Source organism: Chiloscyllium punctatum, unplaced genomic scaffold (assembly GCF_047496795.1).
Source record: "Chiloscyllium punctatum isolate Juve2018m unplaced genomic scaffold, sChiPun1.3 scaffold_54, whole genome shotgun sequence".
Lineage (NCBI taxonomy): Eukaryota > Metazoa > Chordata > Chondrichthyes > Orectolobiformes > Hemiscylliidae > Chiloscyllium > Chiloscyllium punctatum.
The window spans coordinates 2,186,920-2,212,764 of record NW_027309789.1 but is presented as its reverse complement, the minus strand read 5'-3'; positions in this window follow the sequence as shown (position 1 = coordinate 2,212,764).

Here is a 25,845-nt window from a genome sequence, read left to right as displayed (position 1 = left end):
GGGCACGAAACAGAGGGACTGAAACAGAGGGGCTGAAACAGAGAGCGCGAAACAGAGGGACTGAAACAGAGGGCGAGAAACAGAGGGGCTGAAACAGAGGGCGAGAAACAGAGGGGCTGAAACAGAGGGCGAGAAACAGAGGGGCTGAAACAGAGGGCAAGAAACAGAGGGGCTGAAACAGAGTGGCTGAAACAGAGGGCGAGAAACAGAGGGGCTGAATCAGACAGGCTGAATCAGATGGGCTGAAACAGAGGGGCTGAAACAGAGGGCGAGAAACAGAGTGGCTGAATCAGAGGGCGAGAAACAGAGGGCGAGAAACAGAGGGGCTGAAAAAGTGGGGCTGAAACAAAGGGGCTGAAACAAAGCGCCTGATACAGAGGGCGAGAAACAGAGGGGCTGAAACAGAGGGCGAGAAACAGAGGGGCTGAAACAGAGGGGCTGAAACAGACGGGCTGAAACAGAGGGGCTGAAACAGAGGGCGAGAAACAGAGTGGCTGAAACAGAGGGCGAGAAACAGAGTGACTGAAACAGAGGGCGAGAAACAGAGGGGCTGAAACAGAGGGGCTGAAACAGAGGGGCGGAAACAGAGGGGCTGAAACAGAGAGCGAGAAACAGAGGGGCTGAAACAGAGGGGCTGAAACAGAGGGCCAGAAACAGAGTGGCTTAAACAGAGGGCGAGAAACAGAGGGGCTGAAACAGAGGGGCTGAAACAGAGGGCAAGAAATAGATGGGCTGAAAAAGAGGGCGAGAAACAGAGGGGCTGAAACAGTGGGTGAGAAACAGAGGGGCTGAATCAGAGGGGCTGAAACAGATGCCGAGAAACAGAGGGGCTGAAACAGAGGGCGAGAAACAGAGGGGCTGAAACAGAGGGGCTGGAACAGAGGGTGAGAAACAGAGGGGCTGAAACAGAGGGCGAGAAACAGAGGGGCTGAAACAGAGGGGCTGAAACAGAGGGGCTGAATCAGAGTGGCTGATTCAGAGGGTCTGAAACAGAGGGGCTGAATCAGAGGGGCGGAAAAAGAGGGCGAGAAACACAGGGCGAGAAATAAAGGGGCTGAAACAGAGGGCGAGAAACAGAGGGCGAGAAACAGAGGGACTGAAACAGAGGGTCTGAAACAGAGGGGCTGAAACAGAGGGCGAGAAACAGAGGGGCTGAAACAGAGGGCGAGAAACAGAGGGGCTGAAACAGATGGCGAGAAATAAAGGGGCTGAAACAGAGGGCGAGAAACAGAGGGGATGAAACAGAGGGCGAGAATCAGAGGGGCTGAAACAGAGGGCGAGAAACAGAGGGGCTGAAACAGAGGGGCTGAAACAGATGGGCTGAAACAGAGGGCAAGAAATAGAGGGGCTGAAAAAGAGGGCGAGAAACAGAGGGGCTGAAACAGAGGGTGAGAAACAGAGGGGCTGAATCAGAGGGGCTGAAACAGATGCCGAGAAACAGAGGGGCTGAAACAGAGGGCGAGAAACAGAGGGGCTGAAACAGAGGGGCTGAAACAGAGGGGCTGAAACAGAGGGTGAGAAACAGAGGGGCTGAAACAGAGGGCGAGAAACAGAGGGGCTGAAACAGAGGGGCTGAAACAGAGGGGCTGAATCAGAGTGGCTGATTCAGAGGGTCTGAAACAGAGGGGCTGAATCAGAGGGGCGGAAAAAGAGGGCGAGAAACACAGGGGCAGAAACAGAGGGCAAGAAACAGAGGGACTGAAACAGAGGGGCTGAAACAGAGAGCGCGAAACAGAGGGACTGAAACAGAGGGCGAGAAACAGAGGGGCTGAAACAGAGGGCGAGAAACAGAGGGGCTGAAACAGAGGTCGAGAAACAGAGGGGCTGAAACAGAGGGCAAGAAACAGAGGGGCTGTAACAGAGTGGCTGAAACAGAGGGCGAGAAACAGAGGGGCTGAATCAGATTGGCTGAAACAGAGGGGCTGAAACAGAGGGCGAGAAACAGAGTGGCTGAATCAGAGGGCGAGAAACAGAGGGCGAGAAACAGAGGGGCTGAAAATGTGGGGCTGAAACAAAGGGGCTGAAACAAAGCGCCTGATACAGAGGGCGAGAAACAGAGGGGCTGAAACAGAGGGCGAGAAACAGAGGGGCTGAAACAGAGGGGCTGAAACAGACGGGCTGAAACAGTGGGGCTGAAACAGAGGGCGAGAAACAGAGAGGCTGAAACACAGGGCGAGAAACAGAGGGGCTGAAACAGAGGGCGAGAAACAGAGGGGCTGAAACAGAGGGACTGAAACAGAGGGGCTGAAACAGAGGGGCTGAAACAGAGGGCGAGAAACAGAGTGGCTGAAACAGAGGGCGAGAAACAGAGTGGCTGAAACAGAGGGCGAGAAACAGAGGGGCTGAAACAGAGGGGCTGAAACAGAGGGGCGGAAACAGAGGGGCTGAAACAGAGAGCGAGAAACAGAGGGGCTGAAACAGAGGGCCAGAAACAGAGTGGCTGAAACAGAGGGCGAGAAACAGAGGGGCTGAAACAGAGGGGCTGAAACAGAGGGCAAGAAATAGAGGGGCTGAAAAAGAGGGCGAGAAACAGAGGGGCTGAAACAGAGGGTGAGAAACAGAGGGGCTGAATCAGAGGAGCTGAAACAGATGCCGAGAAACAGAGGGGCTGAAACAGAGGGGCTGAAACAGAGGGGCTGAAACAGAGGGTGAGAAACAGAGGGGCTGAAACAGAGGGCGAGAAACAGAGGGGCTGAAACAGAGGGGCTGAAACAGAGGGGCTGAATCAGAGTGGCTGATTCAGAGGGTCTGAAACAGAGGGGCTGAATCAGAGGGGCGGAAAAAGAGGGCGAGAAACAGAGGGGCAGAAACAGAGGGCAAGAAACAGAGGGACTGAAACAGAGGGGCTGAAACAGAGAGCACGAAACAGAGGGACTGAAACAGAGGGCGAGAAACAGAGGGGCTGAAACAGAGGGCGAGAAACAGAGGGCTGAAACAGAGGGCGAGAAACAGAGGGGCTGAAACAGAGGGCAAGAAACAGAGGGGCTGAAACAGAGTGGCTGAAACAGAGGGCGAGAAACAGAGGGGCTGAATCAGACAGGCTGAATCAGATGGGCTGAAACAGAGGGGCTGAAACAGAGGGCGAGAAACAGAGGGGCTGAAACAGAGGGGCTGAAACAGAGGGGCTGAAACAGAGGGCGAGAAACAGAGAGGCTGAAACACAGGGCGAGAAACAGAGAGGCTGAAACACAGGGCGAGAAACAGAGGGGCTGAAACAGAGGGCGAGAAACAGAGGGGCTGAAACAGAGTGGCTGAAACAGAGGGCGAGAAACAGAGTGGCTGAAACAGAGGGCGAGAATCAGAGTGGCTGACACAGAGGGCGAGAAACAGAGGGGCTGAAACAGAGGGGCGGAAACAGAGGGGCTGAAACAGAGGGCGAGAAACAGAGTGTCTGAAACAGAGGGCGAGAAACAGAGGGGCTGAAACAGAGGGGCTGAAACAGAGAGTGCGAAACAGAGGGGCTGAAACAGATGGCGAGAAACAGAGGGGCTGAAACAGAGGGCGAGAAACAGAGGGGCTGAAACAGAGGGCAAGAAACAGAGGGGCTGAAACCGAGTGGCTGAAACAGAAGTGCTGAAACAGAGGGGCTGCAACAGAGGGCGAGAAACAGAGGGGCTGCATCAGAGGTGCTGAATCAGAGGGGCTGAAACAGAGGGGCTGAATCAGAGGGGCTGAAACAGAAGGCGAGAAACAGAGGGGCTGAAACAGAGGGCGAGAAACAGGGGGGCAGAAACAGAGGGCGAGAAACAGAGGGGCTGAAACAGAGGGGCTGAAACAGAGGGGCTGAAACAGAGGGCAAGAAACAGAGGGGCTGAAACAGAGGGCGAGAAACAGAGGGGCTGAAACAGAGGGGCTGAAACAGAGGGGCTGAAACAGAGGGCGAGAAACAGAGGGGCTGAAACAAAGGGCGAGAAACAGAGGGGCTGTAACAGAGGAGCAGAAACAGAGGGGCTGAAACAGAGGGGCTGAATCGGAGGGGCTGAAACAGAGGGGCTGAAACAGAGGGGCTGAAACAGAGGGCAAGAAACAGAGGGGCTGAAACAGAGGGGCTGAAACAGAGGGGCAGAAACAGAGGGCGAGAAACAGAGGGGCTGAAACAGAGGGGCTGAAACAGAGGGCGAGAAACAGAGGGGCTGAATCAGAGGGGCTGAATCAGAGGGGCTGAAACAGAGGGGCTGAAACAGAGGGCGAGAAACTAAGGGACTGAATCAGAGGGGCTGAAACAGAGGGGCTGAAACAGACGGACTGAAACAGAGAGCCTGAAACAGAGGGGCTGAAACAGAGGGGCTGAAATAGAGGGGCTGAAACAGAGGGGCTGAATCAGAGGGGCTGAAACAGAGGGGCTGAATCAGAGGGGCTGAAACAGAGGGGCTGAAACAGACGGGCTGAAACAGAGGGCGAGAAACAGAGGGGCTGAAACAGAGGGCGAGAAACAGAGGGGCTGAATCAGAGGGGCTGAATCAGAGGGGCTGAAACAGAGGGGCTGAAACAGAGGGCGAGAAACAGAGGGGCTGAATCAGAGGGGCTGAATCAGAGGGGCTGAAACAGAGGGCCTGAAACAGAGGGTGAGAAACTAAGGGACTGAATCAGAGGGGCTGAAACAGAGGGGCTGAAACAGACGGGCTGAAACAGAGAGCCTGAAACAGAGGGGCTGAAACAGAGGGGCTGAAATAGAGGGGCTGAAACAGAGGGGCTGAAACAGAGGGCGAGAAACTAAGGTACTGAATCAGAGGGGCTGAAACAGAGGGGCTGAAACAGAGGGGCTGAAACAGACGGGCTGAAACAGAGAGCCTGAAACAGAGTGGCTGAAACAGAGGGGCTGAAATAGAGGGTCTGAAACAGAGGGGCTGAATCAGAGGGGCTGAAACAGAGGGCGAGAAACAGAGGGCGAGAAACAGAGGGGCTGAAACAAAGGGCGAGAAACAGAGGGGCTGAAACAGAGGGGCAGAAACAGAGGGGCTGAAACAAAGGGCGAGAAACAGAGGGGCTGAAACAGAGGGGCAGAAACAGAGGGGCTGAAACAGAGGGGCTGAATCGGAGGGGCTGAAACAGAGGGGCTGAAACAGAGGGGCTGAAACAGAGGGCAAGAAACAGAGGGGCTGAAACAGAGGGGCTGAAACAGAGGGGAAGAAACAGAGGGCGAGAAACAGAGGGGCTGAAACAGAGGGGCTGAAACAGAGGGCGAGAAACAGAGGGGCTGAATCAGAGGGGCTGAATCAGAGGGGCTGAAACAGAGGGGCTGAAACAGAGGGCGACAAACTAAGGGACTGAATCAGAGGGGCTGAAACAGAGGGTCTGAAACAGACGGACTGAAACAGAGAGCCTGAAACAGAGGGGCTGAAAAGGAGGGGCTGAAATAGAGGGGCTGAAACAGAGGGGCTGAATCAGAGGGGCTGAAACAGAGGGGCTGAATCAGAGGGGCTGAAACAGAGGGCGAGAAACAGAGGGGCTGAAACAGAGGGGTTGAATCAGAGGGGCTGAAACAGAGGGGCTGAAACAGGGGGCGAGAAACAGAGAGGCTGAAACAGAGGGCGAGAAACAGAGGGGCTGAAACAGAGGGCAAGAAACAGAGGGGCTGAAACAGAGGGCGAGAAACAGAGGGGCTGAAACAGAGGGGCTGAAACAGAGGGGCTGAAACAGAGGGGCTGAAACAGAGGGCGAGAAACAGAGGGGCTGAAACAGAGGGCGAGAAACAGAGGGGCTGAAACAGAGGGCGAGAAACAGAGGGCGAGAAACAGAGGGACTGAAACAGAGGGTCTGAAACAGAGGGGCTGAAACAGAGGGCGAGAAACAGAGGGGCTGAAACAGAGGGCAAGAAACAGAGGGGCTGAAACAGAGGGCGAGAAACAGAGGGGCTGAAACAGAGGGGCTGAAACAGTGGGGCTGAAACAGAGGGGCTGAAACAGAGGGCGAGAAATAAAGTGGCTGAAACAGAGGGCGAGAAACAGAGGGGATGAAACAGAGGGGCTGAAACAGAGGGCGAGAAACAGAGGGGCTGAAACAGAGGGGCTGAAACAGAGGGGCTGAAACAGAGGGCAAGAAATAGAGGGGCTGAAAAAGAGGGCGAGAAACAGAGGGGCTGAAACAGAGGGTGAGAAACAGAGGGGCTGAATCAGAGGGGCTGAAACAGATGCCGAGAAACAGAGGGGCTGAAACAGAGGGCGAGAAACAGAGGGGCTGAAACAGAGGGGCTGAAACAGAGGGTGAGAAACAGAGGGGCTGAAACAGAGGGCGAGAAACAGAGGGGCTGAAACAGAGGGGCTGAAACAGAGGGGCTGAATCAGAGTGGCTGATTCAGAGAGTCTGAAACAGAGGGGCTGAATCAGAGGGGCGGAAAAAGAGGGCGAGAAACAGAGGGGCAGAAACAGAGGGCAAGAAACAGAGGGACTGAAACAGAGGGGCTGAAACAGAGAGCGTGAAACAGAGGGACTGAAACAGAGGGCGAGAAACAGAGGGGCTGAAACAGAGGGCGAGAAACAGAGGGGCTGAAACAGAGGGCGAGAAACAGAGGGGCTGAAACAGAGGGCAAGAAACAGAGGGGCTGAAACAGAGCGGCTGAAACAGAGGGCGAGAAACAGAGGGGCTGAATCAGACAGGCTGAATCAGATGGGCTGAAACAGAGGGGCTGAAACAGAGGGCGAGAAACAGAGTGGCTGAATCAGAGGGCGAGAAACAGAGGGCGAGAAACAGAGGGGCTGAAAAAGTGGGGCTGAAACAAAGGGGCTGAAACAAAGCGACTGATACAGAGGGCGAGAAACAGAGGGGCTGAAACAGAGGGCGAGAAACAGAGGGGCTGAAACAGAGGGGCTGAAACAGACGGGCTGAAACAGTGGGGCTGAAACAGAGGGCGAGAAACAGAGAGGCTGAAACACGGGGCGAGAAACAGAGGGGCTGAAACAGAGGGCGAGAAACAGAGGGGCTGAAACAGAGGGACTGAAACAGAGGGGCTGAAACAGAGGGCGAGAAACAGAGAGGCTGAAACAGAGGGCGAGAAACAGAGGGGCTGAAACAGAGGGCAAGAAACAGAGGGGCTGAAACAGAGGGCGAGAAACAGAGGGGCTGAAACAGAGGGGCTGAAACAGAGGGCGAGAAACAGAGGGGCTGAAACAGAGGGGCTGAAACAGAGGGGCTGAAACAGAGGGGCTGAAACAGAGGGCGAGAAACAGAGGGGCTGAAACAGAGGGCGAGAAACAGAGGGGCTGAAACAGAGGGCGAGAAACAGAGGGCGAGAAACAGAGGGACTGAAACAGAGGGTCTGAAACTGAGGGGCTGAAACAGAGGGCGAGAAACAGAGGGGCTGAAACAGAGGGCGAGAAACAGAGGGGCTGAAACAGAGGGCGAGAAACAGAGGGGCTGAAACAGAGGGGCTGAAACAGTGGGGCTGAAACAGAGGGGCTGAAACAGAGGGCGAGAAATAAAGGGGCTGAAACAGAGAGCGAGAAACAGAGGGGATGAAACAGAGGGCGAGAATCAGAGGGGCTGAAACAGAGGGCGAGAAACAGAGGGGCTGAAACAGAGGGGCTGAAACAGAGGGGCTGAAACAGAGGGCAAGAAATAGAGGGGCTGCAAAAGAGGGCGAGAAACAGAGGGGCTGAAACAGAGGGTGAGAAACAGAGGGGCTGAATCAGAGGGGCTTAAACAGATGCCGAGAAACAGAGGGGCTGAAACAGAGGGGCTGAAACAGAGGGTGAGAAACAGAGGGGCTGAAACAGAGGGTGAGAAACAGAGGGGCTGAAACAGAGGGCGAGAAACAGAGGGGCTGAAACAGAGGGGCTGAAACAGAGGGGCTGAATCAGAGTGGCTGATTCAGAGGGTCTGAAACAGAGGGGCTGAATCAGAGGGGCGGAAAAAGAGGGCGAGAAACAGAAGGGCAGAAACAGAGGGCAAGAAACAGAGGGACTGAAACAGAGGGGCTGAAACAGAGAGCGCGAAACAGAGGGACTGAAACAGAGGGCGAGAAACAGAGGGGCTGAAACAGAGGGCGAGAAACAGAGGGGCTGAAACAGAGGGCAAGAAACAGAGGGGCTGAAACAGAGTGGCTGAAACAGAGGGCGAGAAACAGAGGGGCTGAATCAGACAGGCTGAATCAGATGGGCTGAAACAGAGGGGCTGAAACAGAGGGCGAGAAACAGAGTGGCTGAATCAGAGGGCGAGAAACAGAGGGCGAGAAACAGAGGGGCTGAAAAAGTGGGGCTGAAACAAAGGGGCTGAAACAAAGCGCCTGATACAGAGGGCGAGAAACAGAGGGGCTGAAACAGAGGGCGAGAAACAGAGGGGCTGAAACAGAGGGGCTGAAACAGACGGGCTGAAACAGTGGGGCTGAAACAGAGGGCGAGAAACAGAGAGGCTGAAACACAGGGCGAGAAAAAGAGGGGCTGAAACAGAGGGCGAGAAACAGAGGGGCTGAAACAGAGGGACTGAAACAGAGGGGCTGAAACAGAGGGGCTGAAACAGAGGGCGAGAAACAGAGTGGCTGAAACAGAGGGCGAGAAACAGAGTGGCTGAAACAGAGGGCGAGAAACAGAGGGGCTGAAACAGAGGGGCTGAAACAGAGGGGCGGAAACAGAGGGGCTGAAACAGAGAGCGAGAAACAGAGGGGCTGAAACAGAGGGCCAGAAACAGAGTGGCTTAAACAGAGGGCGAGAAACAGAGGGGCTGAAACAGAGGGGCTGAAACAGAGGGGCTGAAACAGAGGGCAAGAAATAGATGGGCTGAAAAAGAGGGCGAGAAACAGAGGGGCTGAAACAGTGGGTGAGAAACAGAGGGGCTGAATCAGAGGGGCTGAAACAGATGCCGAGAAACAGAGGGGCTGAAACAGAGGGCGAGAAACAGAGGGGCTGAAACAGAGGGGCTGAAACAGAGGGTGAGAAACAGAGGGGCTGAAACAGAGGGCGAGAAACAGAGGGGCTGAAACAGAGGGCGAGAATCAGAGGGGCGGAAAAAGAGGGCGAGAAACAGAGGGCGAGAAATAAAGGGGCTGAAACAGTGGGGCTGAAACAGAGGGCGAGAAACAGAGGGGCTGAAACAGAGGGCGAGAAACAGAGGGGCTGAAACAGAGGGCGAGAAACAGAGGGGCTGAAACAGAGGGGCTGAAACAGTGGGGCTGAAACAGAGGGGCTGAAACAGAGGGCGAGAAATAAAGGGGCTGAAACAGAGGGCGAGAAACAGAGGGGATGAAACAGAGGGCGAGAATCAGAGGGTCTGAAACAGAGGGCGAGAAACAGAGGGGCTGAAACAGAGGGGCTGAAACAGAGGGCAAGAAATAGAGGGGCTGAAAAAGAGGGCGAGAAACAGAGGGGCTGAAACAGAGGGTGAGAAACAGAGGGGCTGAATCAGAGGGGCTGAAACAGACGCCGAGAAACAGAGGGGCTGAAACAGAGGGCGAGAAACAGAGGGCGAGAAACAGAGGGACTGAAACAGAGGGTCTGAAACAGAGGGGGTGAAACAGAGGGCGAGAAACAGAGGGGCTGAAACAGAGGGCGAGAAACAGAGGGGCTGAAACAGAGGGCGAGAAACAGAGGGGCTGAAACAGAGGGGCTGAAACAGTGGGGCTGAAACAGAGGGGCTGAAACAGAGGGCGAGAAATAAAGGGGCTCAAACAGAGGGCGAGAAACAGAGGGGATGAAACAGAGGGCGAGAATCAGAGGGTCTGAAACAGAGGGCGAGAAACAGAGGGGCTGAAACAGAGGGGCTGAAACAGAGGGGCTGAAACAGAGGGCAAGAAATAGAGGGGCTGAAAAAGAGGGCGAGAAACAGAGGGGCTGAAACAGAGGGTGAGAAACAGAGGGGCTGAATCAGAGGGGCTGAAACAGACGGGCTGAAACAGTGGGGCTGAAACAGAGGGGCTGAATCAGAGGGGCGGAAAAAGGGGGCGAGAAACAGAGGGCGAGAAATAAAGGGGCTGAAACAGAGGGGCTGAAACACAGGGCGAGAAACAGAGGGGCTGAAACAGAGGGCGAGAAACAGAGGGGCTGAAACAGAGGGACTGAAACAGAGGGGCTGAAACAGAGGGGCTGAAACAGAGGGCGAGAAACAGAGGGGCTGAAACAGAGGGACTGAAAAAGTGGGGCTGAAACAAAGGGGCTGAAACAAAGCGCCTGATACAGAGGGCGAGAAACAGAGGGGCTGAAACAGAGGGCGAGAAACAGAGGGGCTGAAACAGAGGGGCTGAAACAGACGGGCTGAAACAGTGGGGCTGAAACAGAGGGGCTGAATCAGAGGGGCGGAAAAAGGGGGCGAGAAACAGAGGGCGAGAAATAAAGGGGCTGAAACAGAGGGGCTGAAACACAGGGCGAGAAACAGAGGGGCTGAAACAGAGGGCGAGAAACAGAGGGGCTGAAACAGAGGGACTGAAACAGAGGGGCTGAAACAGAGGGGCTGAAACAGAGGGCGAGAAACAGAGTGGCTGAAACAGAGGGCGAGAAACAGAGTGGCTGAAACAGACGGCGAGAAACAGAGTGGCTGAAACAGAGGGGCTGAAACAGAGGGGCGGAAACAGAGGGGCTGAAACAGAGAGCGAGAAACAGAGGGGCTGAAACAGAGGGCCAGAAACAGAGTGGCTTAAACAGAGGGCGAGAAACAGAGGGGCTGAAACAGAGGGGCTGAAACAGAGGGGCTGAAACAGAGGGCAAGAAATAGATGGGCTGAAAAAGAGGGCGAGAAACAGAGGGGCTGAAACAGTGGGTGAGAAACAGAGGGGCTGAATCAGAGGGGCTGAAACAGATGCCGAGAAACAGAGGGGCTGAAACAGAGGGCGAGAAACAGAGGGGCTGAAACAGAGGGGCTGAAACAGAGGGTGAGAAACAGAGGGGCTGAAACAGAGGGCGAGAAACAGAGGGGCTGAAACAGAGGGGCTGAAACAGAGGGGCTGAATCAGAGTGGCTGATTCAGAGGGTCTGAAACAGAGGGGCTGAATCAGAGGGGCGGAAAAAGAGGGCGAGAAACAGAGGGCGAGAAATAAATGGGCTGAAACAGAGGGGCTGAAACAGAGGGCGAGAAACAGAGGGGCTGAAACAGAGGGCGAGAAACAGAGGGGCTGAAACAGAGGGCGAGAAACAGAGGGGCTGAAACAGAGGGGCTGAAACAGTGGGGCTGAAACAGAGGGGCTGAAACAGAGGGCGAGAAATAAAGGGGCTGAAACAGAGGGCGAGAAACAGAGGGGATGAAACAGAGGGCGAGAATCAGAGGGGCTGAAACAGAGGGCGAGAAACAGAGGGGCTGAAACAGAGGGGCTGAAACAGAGGGGCTGAAACAGAGGGCAAGAAATAGAGGGGCTGAAAAAGAGGGCGAGAAACAGAGGGGCTGAAACAGAGGGTGAGAAACAGAGGGGCTGAATCAGAGGGGCTGAAACAGATGCCGAGAAACAGAGGGGCTGAAACAGAGGGCGAGAAACAGAGGGCGAGAAACAGAGGGACTGAAACAGAGGGTCTGAAACAGAGGGGCTGAAACAGAGGGCGAGAAACAGAGGGGCTGAAACAGAGGGCGAGAAACAGAGGGGCTGAAACAGAGGGCGAGAAACAGAGGGGCTGAAACAGAGGGCAAGAAATAGAGGGGCTGCAAAAGAGGGCGAGAAACAGAGGGGCTGAAACAGAGGGTGAGAAACAGAGGGGCTGAATCAGAGGGGCTTAAACAGATGCCGAGAAACAGAGGGGCTGAAACAGAGGGCGAGAAACAGAGGGGCTGAAACAGAGGGGCTGAAACAGAGGGTGAGAAACAGAGGGGCTGAAACAGAGGGCGAGAAACAGAGGGGCTGAAACAGAGGGGCTGAAACAGAGGGGCTGAATCAGAGTGGCTGATTCAGAGGGTCTGAAACAGAGGGGCTGAATCAGAGGGGCGGAAAAAGAGGGCGAGAAACAGAGGGGCAGAAACAGAGGGCAAGAAACAGAGGGACTGAAACAGAGGGGCTGAAACAGAGAGCGCGAAACAGAGGGACTGAAACAGAGGGCGAGAAACAGAGGGGCTGAAACAGAGGGCGAGAAACAGAGGGGCTGAAACAGAGGGCAAGAAACAGAGGGGCTGAAACAGAGTGGCTGAAACAGAGGGCGAGAAACAGAGGGGCTGAATCAGACAGGCTGAATCAGATGGGCTGAAACAGAGGGGCTGAAACAGAGGGCGAGAAACAGAGTGGCTGAATCAGAGGGCGAGAAACAGAGGGCGAGAAACAGAGGGGCTGAAAAAGTGGGGCTGAAACAAAGGGGCTGAAAAAAGCGCCTGATACAGAGGGCGAGAAACAGAGGGGCTGAAACAGAGGGCGAGAAACAGAGGGGCTGAAACAGAGGGGCTGAAACAGACGGGCTGAAACAGTGGGGCTGAAACAGAGGGCGAGAAACAGAGAGGCTGAAACACAGGGCGAGAAACAGAGGGGCTGAAACAGAGGGCGAGAAACAGAGGGGCTGAAACAGAGGGACTGAAACAGAGGGGCTGAAACAGAGGGGCTGAAACAGAGGGCGAGAAACAGAGTGACTGAAACAGAGGGCGAGAAACAGGGTGGCTGAAACAGAGGGCGAGAAACAGAGGGGCTGAAACAGAGGGGCTGAAACAGAGGGGCGGAAACAGAGGGGCTGAAACAGAGAGCGAGAAACAGAGGGGCTGAAACAGAGGGCCAGAAACAGAGTGGCTTAAACAGAGGGCGAGAAACAGAGGGGCTGAAACAGAGGGGCTGAAACAGAGGGGCTGAAACAGAGGGCAAGAAATAGATGGGCTGAAAAAGAGGGCGAGTAACAGAGGGGCTGAAACAGTGGGTGAGAAACAGAGGGGCTGAATCAGAGGGGCTGAAACAGATGCCGAGAAACAGAGGGGCTGAAACAGAGGGCGAGAAACAGAGGGGCTGAAACAGAGGGGCTGAAACAGAGGGTGAGAAACAGAGGCGCTGAAACAGAGGGCGAGAAACAGAGGGGCTGAAACAGAGGGGCTGAAACAGAGGGGCTGAATCAGAGTGGCTGATTCAGAGGGTCTGAAACAGAGGGGCTGAATCAGAGGGGCGGAAAAAGAGGGCGAGAAACAGAGGGCGAGAAATAAAGGGGCTGAAACAGAGGGGCTGAAACAGAGGGCGAGAAACAGAGGGACTGAAACAGAGGGCGAGAAACAGAGGGGCTGAAACAGAGGGCGAGAAACAGAGGGGCTGAAACAGAGGGGCTGAAACAGTGGGGCTGAAACAGAGGGGCTGAAACAGAGGGCGAGAAATAAAGGGGCTGAAACAGAGGGCGAGAAACAGAGGGGATGAAACAGAGGGCGAGAATCAGAGGGGCTGAAACAGAGGGCGAGAAACAGAGGGGCTGAAACAGAGGGGCTGAAACAGAGGGGCTGAAACAGAGGGCAAGAAATAGAGGGGCTGAAAAAGAGGGCGAGAAACAGAGGAGCTGAAACAGAGGGTGAGAAACAGAGGGGCTGAATCAGAGGGGCTGAAACAGATGCCGAGAAACAGAGGGGCTGAAACAGAGGGCGAGAAACAGAGGGGCTGAAACAGAGGGGCTGAAACAGAGGGTGAGAAACAGAGGGGCTGAAACAGAGGGCGAGAAACAGAGGGGCTGAAACAGAGGGGCTGAAACAGAGGGGCTGAATCAGAGTGGCTGATTCAGAGGGTCTGAAACAGAGGGGCTGAATCAGAGGGGCGGAAAAAGAGGGCGAGAAACAGAGGGGCAGAAACAGAGGGCAAGAAACAGAGGGACTGAAACAGAGGGGCTGAAACAGAGAGCGCGAAACAGAGGGACTGAAACAGAGGGCGAGAAACAGAGGGGCTGAAACAGAGGGCGAGAAACAGAGGGGCTGAAACAGAGGGCGAGAAACAGAGGGGCTGAAACAGAGGGCAAGAAACAGAGAGGCTGTAACAGAGTGGCTGAAACAGAGGGCGAGAAACAGAGGGGCTGAATCAGAGGGGCTGAAACAGAGGGCGAGAAACAGAGTGGCTGAATCAGAGGGCGAGAAACAGAGTGGCTGAATCAGAGGGTGAGAAACAGAGGGCGAGAAACAGAGGGGCTGAAAAAGTGGGGCTGACACAAAGGGGCTGAAACAAAGCGCCTGATACAGAGGGCGAGAAACAGAGGGGCTGAATCAGAGGGGCTGAAACAGAGGGGCTGAAACAGAGGGCGAGAAACTAAGGGACTGAATCAGAGGGGCTGAAACAGAGGGGCTGAAACAGACGGACTGAAACAGAGAGCCTGAAACAGAGGGGCTGAAACAGAGGGGCTGAAATAGAGGGGCTGAAACAGAGGGGCTGAATCAGAGGGGCTGAAACAGAGGGGCTGAAACAAACGGGCTGAAACAGAGAGCCTGAAACAGAGTGGCTGAAACAGAGGGGCTGAAACAGAGGGCGAGAAACAGAGAGGCTGAAACAGAGGGCGAGAAACAGAGGGGCTGAAAAAGAGCGCAAGAAACAGAGGGGCTGAAACAGAGGGCGAGAAACAGAGGGGCTGAAACAGAGGGGCTGAAACAGAGGGGCTGAAACAGAGGGCGAGAAACAGAGGGGCTGAAACAGAGGGCGAGAAACAGAGGGGCTGAAACAGAGGGCGAGAAACAGAGGGCGAGAAACAGAGGGACTGAAACAGAGGGTCTGAAACAGAGGGGCTGAAACAGAGGGCGAGAAACAGAGGGGCTGAAACAGAGGGCGAGAAACAGAGGGGCTGAATCAGAGGGGCTGAATCAGAGGGGCTGAAACAGAGGGGCTGAAACAGAGGGCGAGAAACAGAGGGGCTGAATCAGAGGGGCTGAATCAGAGGGGCTGAAACAGAGGGCCTGAAACAGAGGGCGAGAAACTAAGGGACTGAATCAGAGGGGCTGAAACAGAGGGGCTGAAACAGACGGGCTGAAACAGAGAGCCTGAAACAGAGGGGCTGAAACAGAGGGGCTGAAATAGAGGGGCTGAAACAGAGGGGCTGAAACAGAGGGCGAGAAACTAAGGTACTGAATCAGAGGGGCTGAAACAGCGGGGCTGAAACAGAGGGGCTGAAACAGACGGGCTGAAACAGAGAGCCTGAAACAGAGTGGCTGAAACAGAGGGGCTGAAATAGAGGGTCTGAAACAGAGGGGCTGGATCAGAGGGGCTGAAACAGAGGGGCTGAATCAGAGGGGCTGAAACAGAGGGGCTGAAACAGAGGGCGAGAAACAGAGAGGCTGAAAAAGAGGGCGAGAAACAGAGGGGCTGAAACAGAGGGCGAGAAACAGAGGGGCTGAAACAGAGGGGCTGAAACAGAGGGGCTGAAACAGAGGGCGAGAAACAGAGGGGCTGAAACAGATGGCGAGAAACAGAGGGGCTGAAACAGAGGGCGAGAAACAGAGGGGCTGAATCAGAGGGGCTGAAACAGAGGGCGAGAAACAGAGGGGCTGAAACAGAGGGCGAGAAACAGAGGGGCTGAAACAGAGGTGCTGAAACAGAGGGTGAGAAACAGAGGGGCTGAAACAGAGGGCGAGAAACAGAGGGGCTGAAACAGAGGGGCTGAAACAGAGGGGCTGATTCAGAGGGGCTGAAACAGAGGGGCTGAATCAGAGGGGCTGAAACAGAGGGCGAGAAACAGAGGGGCTGAAACAGAGGGCGAGAAACAGAGGAGCAGAAACAGAGGGCGAGAAAAAGAGGGGCTGAAACAGAGGGGCTGAAACAGAGAGTGCGAAACAGAGGGGCTGAAACAGAGGGCGAGAAACAGAGGGGCTGAAACAGAGGGCGAGAAACAGAGGGGCGGAAACAGAGGGCAAGAAACAGAGGGGCTGAAACCGAGTGGCTGAAACAGAAGGGCTGAAACAGAGGGGCTGCAACAGAGGGCGAGAAACAGAGGGGCTGAATCAGAGGTGCTGAATCAGAGGGGCTGAAACAGAGGGGCTGAATCAGAGGGGCTGAAACAGAAGGCGAGAAACAGAGGGGCTGAAACAGAGGGCGAGAAACAGAGGGGCAGAAACAGAGGGCGAGAAACAGAGGGGCTGAAACAGAGGGGCTGAAACTGAGGGGCTGAAACAGAGGGCAAGAAACAGAGGGGCTGAAACAGAGGGCGAGAAACAGAGGGGCTGAAACAGAGGGGCTGAAACAGAGGGCGAGATACAGAGGGGCTGAAACAAAGGGCGAGAAACAGAGGGGCTGAAACAGAGGGGCAGAAACAGAGGGGCTGAAACAGAGGGGCTGAATCGGAGGGGCTGAAACAGAGGGGCTGAAACAGAGGGGCTGAAACAGAGGGCAAGAAACAGAGGGGCTGAAACAGAGGGGCTGAAACAGAGGGGCAGAAACAGAGGGCGAGAAACAGAGGGGCTGAAACAGAGGGGCTGAAACAGAGGGCGAGAAACAGAGGGGCTGAATCAGAGGGGCTGAATCAGAGGGGCTGAAACAGAGGGGCTGAAACAGAGGGCGAGAAACTAAGGGACTGAATCAGAGGTGCTGAAACACAGGGGCTGAAACAGACGGACTGAAACAGAGAGCCTGAAACAGAGGGGCTGAAACAGAGGGGCTGAAATAGAGGGGCTGAAACAGAGGGGCTGAATCAGAGGGGCTGAAACAGAGGGCGAGAAACAGAGGGGCTGAAACAGAGGGGCTGAAACAGAGGGCGAGAAACAGAGGGGCTGAATCAGAGGGGCTGAATCAGAGGGGCTGAAACAGAGGGGCTGAAACAGAGGGCGAGAAACTAAGGGACTGAATCAGAGGGGCTGAAACAGAGGGGCTGAAACAGACGGACTGAAACAGAGAGCCTGAAACAGAGGGGCTGAAACAGAGGGGCTGAAATAGAGGGGCTGAAACAGAGGGGCTGAATCAGAGGGGCTGAAACAGAGGGGCTGAATCAGAGGGGCTGAAACAGAGGGCGAGAAATAGAGGGGCTGAAACAGAGGGGCTGAATCAGAGGGGCTGAAACAGAGGGGCTGAAACAGAGGGCGAGAAACAGAGAGGCTGAAACAGAGGGCGAGAAACAGAGGGGCTGAAACAGAGGGCAAGAAACAGAGGGGCTGAAACAGAGGGCGAGAAACAGAGGGGCTGAAACAGAGGGGCTGAAACAGAGGGGCTGAAACAGAGGGGCTGAAACAGAGGGCGAGAAACAGAGGGGCTGAAACAGAGGGCGAGAAACAGAGGGCGAGAAACAGATGGACTGAAACAGAGGGTCTGAAACAGAGGGGCTGAAACAGAGGGCGAGAAACAGAGGGGCTGAAACAGAGGGGCTGAAACAGAGGGGCTGAAACAGAGGGGCTGAAACAGAGGGCGAGAAACAGAGGGGCTGAAACAGAGGGCGAGAAACAGAGGGGCTGAAACAGAGGGCGAGAAACAGAGGGCGAGAAACAGAGGGACTGAAACAGAGGGTCTGAAACAGAGGGGCTGAAACAGAGGGCGAGAAACAGAGGGGCTGAAACAGAGGGCGAGAAACAGAGGGGCTGAAACAGAGGGCGAGAAACAGAGGGGCTGAAACAGAGGGGCTGAAACAGTGGGGCTGAAACAGAGGGGCTGAAACAGAGGGCGAGAAATAAAGGGGCTGAAACAGAGGGCGAGAAACAGAGGGGATGAAACAGAGGGCGAGAATCAGAGGGGCTGAAACAGAGGGCGAGAAACAGAGGGGCTGAAACAGAGGGGCTGAAACAGAGGGCAAGAAATAGAGGGGCTGAAAAAGAGGGCGAGAAACAGAGGGGCTGAAACAGAGGGTGAGAAACAGAGGGGCTGAATCAGAGGGGCTGAAACAGATGCCGAGAAACAGAGGGGCTGAAACAGAGGGCGAGAAACAGAGGGGCTGAAACAGAGGGGCTGAAACAGAGGGTGAGAAACAGAGGGGCTGAAACAGAGGGCGAGAAACAGAGGGGCTGAAACAGAGGGGCTGAAACAGAGGGGCTGAATCAGAGTGGCTGATTCAGAGGGTCTGAAACAGAGGGGCTGAATCAGAGGGGCGGAAAAAGAGGGCGAGAAACAGAGGGGCAGAAACAGAGGGCAAGAAACAGAGGGACTGAAACAGAGGGGCTGAAACAGAGAGCGCGAAACAGAGGGACTGAAACAGAGGGCGAGAAACAGAGGGGCTGAAACAGAGGGCGAGAAACAGAGGGGCTGAAACAGAGGGCGAGAAACAGAGGGGCTGAAACAGAGGGCAAGAAACAGAGGGGCTGAAACAGAGTGGCTGAAACAGAGGGCGAGAAACAGAGGGGCTGAATCAGACAGGCTGAATCAGATGGGCTGTAACAGAGGGGCTGAAACAGAGGGCGAGAAACAGAGTGGCTGAATCAGAGGGCGAGAAACAGAGGGCGAGAAACAGAGGGGCTGAAAAAGTGGGGCTGAAACAAAGGGGCTGAAACAAAGCGCCTGATACAGAGGGCGAGAAACAGAGGGGCTGAAACAGAGGGCGAGAAACAGAGGGGCTGAAACAGAGGGGCTGAAACAGACGGGCTGAAACAGTGGGGCTGAAACAGAGGGCGAGAAACAGAGAGGCTGAAACACAGGGCAAGAAACAGAGGGGCTGAAACAGAGGGCGAGAAACAGAGGGGCTGAAACAGAGGGACTGAAACAGAGGGGCTGAAACAGAGGGCGAGAAACAGAGAGGCTGAAACAGAGGGCGAGAAACAGAGGGGCTGAAACAGAGGGCAAGAAACAGAGGGGCTGAAACAGAGGGCGAGAAACAGAGGGGCTGATTCAGAGGGGCTGAAACAGAGGGGCTGAAACAGAGGGCGAGAAACAGAGGGGCTGAAACAGAGGGCGAGAAACAGAGGGGCTGAAACAGAGGGCGAGAAACAGAGGGCGAGAAACAGAGGGACTGAAACAGAGGGTCTGAAACAGAGGGGCTGAAACAGAGGGCGAGAAACAGAGGGGCTGAAACAGAGGGCGAGAAACAGAGGGGCTGAAACAGAGGGCGAGAAACAGAGGGGCTGAAACAGAGGGGCTGAAACAGTGGGGCTGAAACAGAGGGGCTGAAACAGAGGGCGAAAAATAAAGGGGCTGAAACAGAGGGCGAGAAACAGAGGGGATGAAACAGAGGGTGAGAATCAGAGGGGCTGAAACAGAGGGCGAGAAACAGAGGGGCTGAAACAGAGGGGCTGAAACAGAGGGGCTGAAAGAGAGGGCAAGAAATAGAGGGGCTGCAAAAGAGGGCGAGAAACAGAGGGGCTGAAACAGAGGGTGAGAAACAGAGGGGCTGAATCAGAGGGGCTTAAACAGATGCCGAGAAACAGAGGGGCTGAAACAGAGGGCGAGAAACAGAGGGGCTGAAACAGAGGGGCTGAAACAGAGGGTGAGAAACAGAGGGGCTGAAACAGAGGGCGAGAAACAGAGTGGCTGATTCAGAGGGTCTGAAACAGAGGGGCTGAATCAGAGGGGCGGAAAAAGAGGGCGAGAAACAGAGGGGCAGAAACAGAGGGCAAGAAACAGAGGGACTGAAACAGAGGGGCTGAAACAGAGAGCGCGAAACAGAGGGACTGAAACAGAGGGCGAGAAACAGAGGGGCTGAAACAGAGGGCGAGAAACAGAGGGGCTGAAACAGAGGGCAAGAAACAGAGGGGCTGAAACAGAGTGGCTGAAACAGAGGGCGAGAAACAGAGGGGCTGAATCAGACAGGCTGAATCAGATGGGCTGAAACAGAGGGGCTGAAACAGAGGGCAAGAAACAGAGTGGCTGAATCAGAGGGCGAGAAACAGAGTGCAAGAAACAGAGGGGCTGAAAAAGTGGGGCTGAAACAAAGGGGCTGAAACAAAGCGCCTGATACAGAGGGCGAGAAACAGAGGGGCTGAAACAGAGGGCGAGAAACAGAGGGGCTGAAACAGAGGGGCTGAAACAGACGGGCTGAAACAGTGGGGCTGAAACAGAGGGCGAGAAACAGAGAGGCTGAAACACAGGGCGAGAAACAGAGGGGCTGAAACAGAGGGCGAGAAACAGAGGGGCTGAAACAGAGGGACTGAAACAGAGGGGCTGAAACAGAGGGGCTGAAACAGAGGGCGAGAAACAGAGTGGCTGAAACAGAGGGCGAGAAACAGAGTGGCTGAAACAGAGGGCGAGAAACAGAGGGGCTGAAACAGAGGGGCTGAAACAGAGGGGCGGAAACAGAGGGGCTGAAACAGAGAGCGAGAAACAGAGGGGCTGAAACAGAGGGCCAGAAACAGAGTGGCTTAAACAGAGGGCGAGAAACAGAGGGGCTGAAACAGAGGGGCTGAAACAGAGGGCAAGAAATAGATGGGCTGAAAAAGAGGGCGAGAAACAGAGGGGCTGAAACAGTGGGTGAGAAACAGAGGGGCTGAATCAGAGGGGCTGAAACAGATGCCGAGAAACAGAGGGGCTGAAACAGAGGGCGAGAAACAGAGGGGCTGAAACAGAGGGGCTGAAACAGAGGGTGAGAAACAGAGGGGCTGAAACAGAGGGCAAGAAACAGAGGGGCTGAAACAGAGGGGCTGAAACAGAGGGGCTGAATCAGAGTGGCTGATTCAGAGGGTCTGAAACAGAGGGGCTGAATCAGAGGGGCGGAAAAAGAGGGCGAGAAACAGAGGGCGAGAAATAAAGGGGCTGAAACAGAGGGGCTGAAACAGAGGGCGAGAAACAGAGGGGCTGAAACAGAGGGCGAGAAACAGAGGGGCTGAAACAGAGGGCGAGAAACAGAGGGGCTGAAACAGAGGGGCTGAAACAGTGGGGCTGAAACAGAGGGGCTGAAACAGAGGGCGAGAAATAAAGGGGCTGAAACAGAGGGCGAGAAACAGAGGGGATGAAACAGAGGGCGAGAATCAGAGGGGCTGAAACAGAGGGCGAGAAACAGAGGGGCTGAAACAGAGGGGCTGAAACAGAGGGGCTGAAACAGAGGGCAAGAAATAGAGGGGCTGAAAAAGAGGGCGAGAAACAGAGGGGCTGAAACAGAGGGTGAGAAACAGAGGGGTTGAATCAGAGGGGCTGAAACAGATGCCGAGAAACAGAGGGGCTGAAACAGAGGGCGAGAAACAGAGGGGCTGAAACAGAGGGGCTGAAACAGAGGGTGAGAAACAGAGGGGCTGAAACAGAGGGCGAGAAACAGAGGGGCTGAAACAGAGGGGCTGAAACAGAGGGGCTGAATCAGAGTGGCTGATTCAGAGGGTCTGAAACAGAGGGGCTGAATCAGAGGGGCGGAAAAAGAGGGCGAGAAACAGAGGGGCAGAAACAGAGGGCAAGAAACAGAGGGACTGAAACAGAGTGGCTGAAACAGAGAGCGCGAAACAGAGGGACTGAAACAGAGGGCGAGAAACAGAGGGGCTGAAACCGAGGGCGAGAAACAGAGGGGCTGAAACAGAGGGCGAGAAACAGAGGGGCTGAAACAGAGGGCAAGAAACAGAGGGGCTGTAACAGAGTGGCTGAAACAGAGGGCGAGAAACAGAGGGGCTGAATCAGAGGGGCTGAAACAGAGGGCGAGAAACAGAGTGGCTGAATCAGAGGGCGAGAAACAGAGTGGCTGAATCAGAGGGCGAGAAACAGAGGGCGAGAAACAGAGGGGCTGAAAAAGTGGGGCTGAAACAAAGGGGCTGAAACAAAGCGCCTGATACAGAGGGCGAGAAACAGAGGGACTGAAACAGAGTGCGAGAAACAGAGGGGCTGAAACAGAGGGGCTGAAACAGACGGGCTGAAACAGAGGGGCTGAAACAGAGGGCGAGAAACAGAGTGGCTGAAACAGAGGGCGAGCAACAGAGTGGCTGAAACAGAGGGCGAGAAACAGAGGGGCTGAAACAGAGGGGCTGAAACAGAGGGGCGGAAACAGAGGGGCTGAAACAGAGAGCGAGAAACAGAGGGGCTGAAACAGAGGGCCAGAAACAGAGTGGCTTAAACAGAGGGCGAGAAACAGAGGGGCTGAAACAGAGGGGCTGAAACAGAGGGGCGGAAACAGAGGGGCTGAAACAGAGAGCGAGAAACAGAGGGGCTGAAACAGAGGGCCAGAAACAGAGTGGCTGAAACAGAGGGCGAGAAACAGAGGGGCTGAAACAGAGGGGCTGAAACAGAGGGGCTGAAACAGAGGGGCTGAAACAGATGCCGAGAAACAGAGGGGCTGAAACAGAGGGGCTGAAACAGAGGGGCTGAAACAGAGGGTGAGAAACAGAGGGGCTGAAACAGAGGGCGAGAAACAGAGGGGCTGAAACAGAGGGGCTGAAACAGAGGGTGAGAAACAGAGGGGCTGAATCAGAGGGGCTGAAACAGATGCCGAGAAACAGAGGGGCTGAAACAGAGGGGCTGAAACAGAGGGGCTGAAACAGAGGGTGAGAAACAGAGGGGCTGAAACAGAGGGCGAGAAACAGAGGGGCTGAAACAGAGGGGCTGAAACAGAGGGGCTGAATCAGAGTGGCTGATTCAGAGGGTCTGAAACAGAGGGGCTGAATCAGAGGGGCGGAAAAAGAGGGCGAGAAACCCGGGGGCAGAAACAGAGGGCAAGAAACAGAGGGACTGAAACAGAGGGGCTGAAACAGAGAGCGCGAAACAGAGGGACTGAAACAGAGGGCGAGAAACAGAGGGGCTGAAACAGAGGGCGAGAAACAGAGGGGCTGAAACAGAGGGCGAGAAACAGAGGGGCTGAAACAGAGGGCAAGAAACAGAGGGGCTGAAACAGAGTGGCTGAAACAGAGGGCGAGAAACAGAGGGGCTGAATCAGACAGGCTGAATCAGATGGGCTGAAACAGAGGGGCTGAAACAGAGGGCGAGAAACAGAGTGGCTGAATCAGAGGGCGAGAAACAGAGGGCGAGAAACAGAGGGGCTGAAAAAGTGGGGCTGAAACAAAGGGGCTGAAACAAAGCGCCTGATACAGAGGGCGAGAAACAGAGGGGCTGAAACAGAGGGCGAGAAACAGAGGGGCTGAAACAGAGGGGCTGAAACAGACGGGCTGAAACACAGGGCGAGAAACAGAGGGGCTGAAACAGAGGGCGAGAAACAGAGGGGCTGAAACAGAGGGCGAGAAACAGAGGGGCTGAAACAGAGGGACTGAAACAGAGGGGCTGAAACAGAGGGGCTGAAACAGAGGGCGAGAAACAGAGTGGCTGAAACAGAGGGCGAGAAACAGAGTGGCTGAAACAGAGGGCGAGAAACAGAGGGGCTGAAACAGAGGGGCTGAAACAGAGGGGCGGAAACAGAGGGGCTGAAACAGAGAGCGAGAAACAGAGGGGCTGAAACAGAGGGCCAGAAACAGAGTGGCTTAAACAGAGGGCGAGAAACAGAGGGGCTGAAACAGAGGGGCTGAAACAGAGGGGCTGAAACAGAGGGCAAGAAATAGATGGGCTGAAAAAGAGGGCGAGAAACAGAGGGGCTGAAACAGTGGGTGAGAAACAGAGGGGCTGAATCAGAGGGGCTGAAACAGATGCCGAGAAACAGAGGGGCTGAAACAGAGGGCGAGAAACAGAGGGGCTGAAACAGAGGGGCTGAAACAGAGGGTGAGAAACAGAGGGGCTGAAACAGAGGGCAAGAAACAGAGGGGCTGAAACAGAGGGGCTGAAACAGAGGGGCTGAATCAGAGTGGCTGATTCAGAGGGTCTGAAACAGAGGGGCTGAATCAGAGGGGCGGAAAAAGAGGGCGAGAAACAGAGGGCGAGAAATAAAGGGGCTGAAACAGAGGGGCTGAAACAGAGGGCGAGAAACAGAGGGGCTGAAACAGAGGGCGAGAAACAGAGGGGCTGAAACAGAGGGCGAGAAACAGAGGGGCTGAAACAGAGGGGCGGAAACAGAGGGGCTGAAACAGAGAGCGAGAAACAGAGGGGCTGAAACAGAGGGCCAGAAACAGAGTGGCTGAAACAGAGGGCCAGAAACAGAGGGGCTGAAACAGAGGGGCTGAAACAGAGGGGCTGAAACAGAGGGCAAGAAATAGAGGGGCTGAAAAAGAGGGCGAGAAACAGAGGGGCTGAAACAGAGGGTGAGAAACAGAGGGGCTGAATCAGAGGGGCTGAAACAGATGCCGAGAAACAGAGGGGCTGAAACAGAGGGCGAGAAACAGAGTGGCTGAAACAGAGGGGCTGAAACAGAGGGTGAGAAACAGAGGGGCTGAAACAGAGGGCGAGAAACAGAGGGGCTGAAACAGAGGGGCTGAAACAGAGGGGCTGAAACAGAGGGTGAGAAACAGAGGGGCTGAAACAGAGGGCGAGAAACAGAGGGGCTGAAACAGAGGGGCTGAAACAGAGGGTGAGAAACAGAGGGGCTGAATCAGAGGGGCTGAAACAGATGCCGAGAAACAGAGGGTCTGAAACAGAGGGGCTGAATCAGAGGGGCTGAAACAGAGGGTGAGAAACAGAGGGGCTGAAACAGAGGGCGAGAAACAGAGGGGCTGAAACAGAGGGGCTGAAACAGAGGGGCTGAATCAGAGTGGCTGATTCAGAGGGTCTGAAACAGAGGGGCTGAATCAGAGGGGCGGAAAAAGAGGGCGAGAAACAGAGGGGCAGAAACAGAGGGCAAGAAACAGAGGGACTGAAACAGAGGGGCTGAAACAGAGAGCGCGAAACAGAGGGACTGAAACAGAGGGCGAGAAACAGAGGGGCTGAAACAGAGGGCGAGAAACAGAGGGGCTGAAACAGAGGGCGAGAAACAGAGGGGCTGAAACAGAGGGCGAGAAACAGAGGGGCTGAATCAGACAGGCTGAATCAGATGGGCTGAAACAGAGGGGCTGAAACAGAGGGGCTGAAACAGAGGGTGAGAAACAGAGGGGCTGAAACAGAGGGCGAGAAACAGAGGGGCTGAAACAGAGGGGCTGAAACAGAGGGTGAGAAACAGAGGGGCTGAATCAGAGGGGCTGAAACAGATGCCGAGAAACAGAGGGGCTGAAACAGAGGGGCTGAAACAGAGGGGCTGAAACAGAGGGTGAGAAACAGAGGGGCTGAAACAGAGGGCGAGAAACAGAGGGGCTGAAACAGAGGGGCTGAAACAGAGGGGCTGAATTAGAGTGGCTGATTCAGAGGGTCTGAAACAGAGGGGCTGAATCAGAGGGGCGGAAAAAGAGGGCGAGAAACCCGGGGGCAGAAACAGAGGGCAAGAAACAGAGGGACTGAAACAGAGGGGCTGAAACAGAGAGCGCGAAACAGAGGGACTGAAACAGAGGGCGAGAAACAGAGGGGCTGAAACAGAGGGCGAGAAACAGAGGGGCTGAAACAGAGGGCGAGAAACAGAGGGGCTGAAACAGAGGGCAAGAAACAGAGGGGCTGAAACAGAGTGGCTGAAACAGAGGGCGAGAAACAGAGGGGCTGAATCAGACAGGCTGAATCAGATGGGCTGAAACAGAGGGGCTGAAACAGAGGGCGAGAAACAGAGTGGCTGAATCAGAGGGCGAGAAACAGAGGGCGAGAAACAGAGGGGCTGAAAAAGTGGGGCTGAAACAAAGGGGCTGAAACAAAGCGCCTGATACAGAGGGCGAGAAACAGAGGGGCCGAAACAGAGGGCGAGAAACAGAGGGGCTGAAACAGAGGGGCTGAAACAGACGGGCTGAAACAGTGGGGCTGAAACAGAGGGCGAGAAACAGAGAGGCTGAAACACAGGGCGAGAAACAGAGAGGCTGAAACACAGGGCGAGAAACAGAGGGGCTGAAACAGAGGGCGAGAAACAGAGGGGCTGAAACAGAGGGACTGAAACAGAGGGGCTGAAACAGAGGGGCTGAAACAGAGGGCGAGAAACAGAGTGGCTGAAACAGAGGGCGAGAAACAGAGTGGCTGAAACAGAGGGCGAGAAACAGAGGGGCTGAAACAGAGGGGCTGAAACAGAGGGGCGGAAACAGAGGGGCTGAAACAGAGAGCGAGAAACAGAGGGGCTGAAACAGAGGGCCAGAAACAGAGTGGCTGAAACAGAGGGCCAGAAACAGAGGGGCTGAAACAGAGGGGCTGAAACAGAGGGGCTGAAACAGAGGGCAAGAAATAGAGGGGCTGAAAAAGAGGGCGAGAAACAGAGGGGCTGAAACAGAGGGTGAGAAACAGAGGGGCTGAATCAGAGGGGCTGAAACAGATGC